Genomic DNA, 6000 nt, shown 5'->3' with positions numbered 1-6000 from the left:
TTAATGAAAGATGCAAAGCATTTCTCATCTACTTCAGTAACATGAGAAGAAATGTAGCAGAAATATTGCCGGTCAAACAAACTGCTCTTTTGTTATGTGAGCAGTAAAGCATATACTTTCATTTAAGACAAACGATCACAATCTGTCTGCGGGGGGTTGGTTTGACTCACAGTAACACGTATAATGAACGCCCAAATTCACAATTAAACATTAAAATATGACGAGCAGCTGCTTTTGATTTATTAATCATAAAGAACACATTGTGTGACGGGCTCATCTGTTTGCAAACATCTAAATCTTCGCCTGCTTTGAATATGTTATTTGCAGAAGAACCCCGCGGCCCTCTCATTCTGAGCATCATGAAACGTTTGTCATATTGACTGAGAAACTGAATATTGTTGAAGATCTCGTTTGTTGTGCTGGGCTGAGTTGCAGCTCTCTCGACGCTTTCATTAGGAGCCCTGTTAGCCTGGTCCCCTCCGCCTGCACTGCATCACCACCCTAACAGGGGATAGATGCTCATAAATATGAGCAGCGATACAGAATACCTACAGCAGCATCTCATCTGCTCTGTAAGAGTTTCCAGCCACTGCGAGCAACATTACACTGCATCCAGTAATTACCTGTTTTATTCCAAAGACATACCAGAGCACAATTCATTTTGATTTATTTGTTATTTGGCTTTAAAACAGGGGTGTGACTCGGCGTTTACTGAGACTGAATCACTCTCTGGATCCTGAGTCTATCACTGCGGCACTAGAGGAGGGCTAATCAAATCCTGCTGCTCACCCCAATCTGGATGGATCACGGTTTGGGGGGGGCACAATAATTCATGGACCTCCAAACTCATGTGATTGAGCAAGGTGAAAATAGGGAGACTTTTACAACCCAGACTATTTATTAATCCTGCCGTGACCCTCATCAATTCAGTAATTAAGACTGCGGACTATTAGGGTGAGTTTTGTGTTTTGAAATGTAGAAAAGTTTGCTCCAGTAAACACTATGATGCCTTCCAGTCTCTAGATGTGTTACTTTTCTAAGTGAGAATGCTGCAAAAACTGCATTTAGCCTATAACTGTTCCAGTCAAGAGGTGAGAAAAAATGTATACACTGAAGCTCAGATATAACAGCTTACGTAATTAAGAATCTGGGCATTTGTTCTTTCAGCGTTTTGCAATCGAGTCGGGGTTTATGGTTTTATCTCCGTGAGCTGAAATCGGTGCTATAATCTGTCTGAACCACATGAAAATTCAATAATCACAGTCAAACCATAACTGTGTTACCGTGTGAGCATCACAGGACGAGCTGCTTCAGTGATTTAGGCAACTAACAGCTGACAAGCTTTTCATATTTGACAGTCTCTCATGAATTTTGCACTAACAAGCAAAGGAGAAAAAACACGAGGCTATCCAAAGCTGTTTATCACAGTGCTGTTCGACCGTGGCCACAAGGATGCGACTACATACTACTGTAACTAGATGTTCCAGATGCTGGGATGCGCTTTAATGGCTTGCTGGAATGGACTACACATGTTGACAAGCAAACTTGTCGCTTCTTTTACCATCTAAATACCTTTTCAGCAGAGTTTGTATGGTGTGTTTTTGTATGATTTATTAAACATTGCTGGGAGGGAAGCTAAAAATCCAAAACAATAATGGTATCTGGATTATTCATGACAAGCAAACTTCATTCACCTTGTACGTTAGGTAGCAACAACCCTCAAAGGCTCAGAGAGTGGGTGGAAACTGGGACAGAAGTGAGTGTGTGTTAAGGGCGTTTTCAGAAGTTATAGACTGGGAGCGCTGTATACATCCAGCACTGCACATAAGAATGAAGGCAGTCACTGTCAGCCAGCTGCGACAGCTTGATCTCTCATTCCCACTGATTGTTACAAATATCCCAACATGCTTTAGCAAGATGCACTCTCTGCCTCTGTGTCTTTAAAAACAGGTGAAGACAAACACAAGGCAGCCTGAAAATGACTCCCTGAAGCACCCATCATGAAGCCTTTACCGGCTGGAATCACTGGCTTTATTAATGGTTAACCAATCATTTACAAATGCATCAATTGTGAGCAATTAAAAAAAAAAGAACAAAACAAAAACTATTTTCAGGTTGCCAGGTTGGGCAAAATCCTCCAGTTGCAGTTGTAACTAATTGGTCTATAATTTAACCCCCCTTTATTAATAAACTGCAGACTTGATGACTTATCAGAAAGTGAAAAACTTCATTCATAGAACAGAATGTTTCACTTTCTAGCTTTAAAATGTGATGAAAACATCTTTCCATAAATATTTCACTTCAGCTGCAGTGTCCTCTCTGCATTTTCACGAGTTTAAGTGTGGAGCGCAGATCAACAGCTTGTCAAACTGCTTTAGTCATGAAATGAACGGAAACAACAGAAAAAAAACAAAAAAGTGCTTTCTCACTTTCAGCCATCATCACTTCTAAATGTTATTGCAGGATAAGCTGTTGTACAGCAGTCAACGAGGTCTGCAGCTGTAAATGTTAATTGGTCCTACAGTCTGATTACATTACTGATGATAAAAAGACAAAGCAGGTGTGAATTTTCAACAACCTGGCAACCCCAAAGCTGCTCTTCATAATAGCTTATATTGATCTACAAAGCTTCCTTGGATTTATTAACCATGAATAGAGCCATTAAGGCCGTCTTATCTTAAGATGTCACAGATAAGTTTGTAAGTGTAATAACAAACAATATGCTCCCGTAACATCGCTCCAGCTTTGAGGACTTTCTGGCGTTGCGCGGGCAGGAGGAACCGAGCGCGGATGAAAAGTGCAGCTCCAGATGGAAGCAGCTGGATTGGCTGCGTTCACTCATTACTGGACAAGCGCGGCGCGGCGCGGCTGATTAGACTGATGAATCGATAACTGCAATCAGCACGGTAATGATAAACATATAAAGAGAAGCGATTCCAGTGAACAAATCGAAATTACCCGAGGGATGATCCGAGGCAATCACTGAACGGTGAGCAGCGCGTAAACGCCGAGAGTGAGGCGTGTGTGTGCGTGTGATTGAACCGTGTGTGTGTGTGTGTGTGTGTGTGTGTGTGTGTGTGTGTGTGTGTGTGTGTGTGTGTGACATGCGATTTCCAATGCAGAACTTTAAACACTCCTGGAGTTCACACATGCACACAGAGAGCAGCGAGGAGCGGCGGCAGTGGACCCAAACATGCGCTAGTCGGCGCTTTAAGAATGAAATTCAATATTTGTGTGTTGCACTGTGGGTTGTGGACCACACTGCTCGCACAGGAGCTGAACCTGGAGAGGAGCCCTCCATGTATAACTTAGCGAATCCCCAAACCTCCACTAACAGCATTCATTCCCATAAAGGATCAGATCCAGCGACCATGCAGAGAGAGATGCTGTCAGGGCTCTCTCTCTCTCTCTCTCACACACACACACACACACACACACACACACACACACACACACACACACACACACACACACACACACACACAGAGTGAAGCACAGATGCGTCAGTGCGTTACTGTAAATAATTTCGGTGCATAGTGATCCATCCTAAATGCAGCTACCAGGAGCCAAATCCAGGAGCGCGTCACAGTTTTAAAGCTCAGTCTCAACAGCTGCAGGCTGCGATCTCCGCCACATCTCTGGCAACAAGGAGGCAACCAGCTCTTTCCAAAATTCCCGAGCTCCTCCATCCTCCGCCTGCATGTGACAAACGGCTAAACTGTTAAAAATGACTTGTCAGCCGCTTCAAACCGGCTTTCACATCAATCCACGCTCTTAGAAGCGCACGAAGACTGGAAACCTCCATCTCTTTTCGGTCCAATTCTAATGAAAAAACCATCAGCCTCGACCTCGGGGTTAACTTATTGATCTGATTCTAAAATGCGGCTGACTGTGATGCCATTTTTCAAACATCAATTTTTACGCAGTCGGTTCCTGTCTTGTTGTTTTTGTTGTTGTTATTGTTGTTGTGGAATGCGTTCCCAACAGTGTCCGTTGCTTTTGGTGACGGTCTAATTTGCAGCTCTTAATTAAAAAAAAAAAAAAAGAAAAGAAAAGGAAAAAGGAGAGATCATTTCCAATCTTGCGCGGTGGGAGGGAAGATTTGTGCAGTCAGGATAGAAGAAGCGGGAGAGGAGGAGGAGGAGGAGGAGGAGGAGGAAGAAGAAGAAGAAGAAAAGTAGGAAATCTCTGCAACCCCTGGAGTCTCATTCAGCACCACTCGCTGCTGGACAGCGTCTGAGCGGCGGAGTTGATCGAGAAAACGGAGATTTGTTCCAGCCTCGAGTCTGGGAGTAACACCGCATCTGCACAGGGCGCTTTACCCCCCGACAACTAACACTCTCATTGACACTGGCATTCTCATCTATCTTCTTCTTTATCATTATTGTTATTATTTTTTCTTAAATTTGATGCGGGCGGCGGGTTTGGAGAGCAGCGTTCAAACCGGAGGCTGCTGCCTGGAGCTGGCGCTGCCAAACAAAGACGCAGGAAGAAAAAGGAAAAAATAGCTGGACCTCATCAGAGATCGCAGAAGTTCCTTTTCTCCACTTTAGGCTCAGTTGCACGGGGAGGATTTAAAGGTAAGAGTGTTTCTTTTCCGTCACAGCGCCTCAGTGGGAGCAGCAGCGGGGTTCAGGAGCGCTAGGACAGACACGCATCACAGAGTTACGCAGCTGTGTTGTGGCTTCTGTCTGTGAGAGTATGCTGCACAAATGCCACAGTGTGTCCATCACGCTGCTCGCAGGCATGTTTTGCATGCTCTAAAGGCTACGTAAGGTCAGCCTTCTTCTCCTTGATTGAGCTCGGTCGCTCACACGGACTTTGCAAAGCCTCTCCGTGTGGCTCTCGGTGTGTGTGCGTCCGTTGAAGAGGTCTAGAGCCCTGTTTCGGAGGGCTGTGGTCCCTCTCTGATCAACAGATGAATCACCTTCACTGGGAGGCTTTTGGACGGGGTTGAGGTTTGCTCGTGGAGCTGACGGGGTGGGGAGACTTGACAATACAATGAACCCCTTCATCAGCCGTGTCTATGGGAGCCCCCTTCTGCAAGCCCCTCTCTCCTTTCCGCTTCACTTGGCTTGCTGTTGTGCCTCACACACAAGCAAATCCGAGGAGTCTATAGGTTTTATCAACGCACAGATGAAGCTAGACGGGCATTTTTAAGTAACTCAATTAAATCAGTACTCTGAGCAGTGTGGGGGTGATTTTCTTTAAGACGCGCAGAAATCTGGGAGCTTTTCCCAGGTTGTTTGTATGAATCGGTGGCAATCCATCTTTGCATTTAATCATTTCCAAGTGAGACATGACGCCCTGGTGGGTCATATGGTTTGGTGACGCCTCACTTGATTATGCATCACAGTCAGAGAATGCTTCAATTGCTGCTTATTACAACATGTTGAAACATTCAAAGAATGCATTTCTTTCATGAGGAAGGTTTCCTCCGATGTGATTGGACGGTGCAGCTTTCTTATGGATTTAAGAAAGAATCTGATGCATCATATTTAAAGACTCCCGTGCACTCACAGACACAGAGGCGCGATGGATTTGCTCCGTTCCCACTTTTCATTTCATTTTTTCCTCATTGCAGGTTTTTTAAGCTCCACTCTATAAAACTCTGGATCTCCTCTGAGTGTGCATGCATCACCGGATTTCAATTAGTGTAAAATGAATTAATGGAGGTGATACTCTTCAAATTCCAAACTTCATTTAATGCCAAAAAAAGAAAAAAAGAAAAACGAAACCCAAACAGCAGCAAATGACAACAACCCACAACAGAGATCTATTTTTTAACACTATTGGTCTTTCTAGACCAATCAGATTCTCCCTGTACACTTCTTAAAAACAGCTGTCCTCACACAGAAATGTTTCACTGAGACACTGAAACATTTATTTGCATAATTTCATTTTGTTTTTGGAAAACAGACAAATGGATCTCTTGGAGCCCCAAAAGAAGTGCTTTCAAACCCCAGTCGGAATCCTTTCACTGCAGCAACACTTTTCCTT

The 6000-nt window shown here is 44.1% G+C and overlaps 1 protein-coding gene across 2 annotated transcripts in view; it reads left to right on the top strand.

Moving 5' to 3' along the window:
• Positions 1–3686: 3686 nt before the first annotated feature.
• The window catches only part of LOC143327431 (metabotropic glutamate receptor 4-like), a 177547-nt gene continuing 175233 nt past the window's right edge, over positions 3687–6000 (top strand). For both annotated transcript variants that reach the window (XM_076741749.1, XM_076741750.1), the window contains exon 1: positions 3687–4580. The gene's annotated coding sequence lies outside the window, so the exon portion shown is untranslated. The remainder of the gene's footprint in view (positions 4581–6000) is intronic.

This window comes from Chaetodon auriga, chromosome 10, assembly GCF_051107435.1.
Source record: "Chaetodon auriga isolate fChaAug3 chromosome 10, fChaAug3.hap1, whole genome shotgun sequence".
Classification (NCBI taxonomy): Eukaryota; Metazoa; Chordata; class Actinopteri; order Chaetodontiformes; family Chaetodontidae; genus Chaetodon; species Chaetodon auriga.
This window is presented reverse-complemented; position numbering and strand designations above follow the sequence as displayed.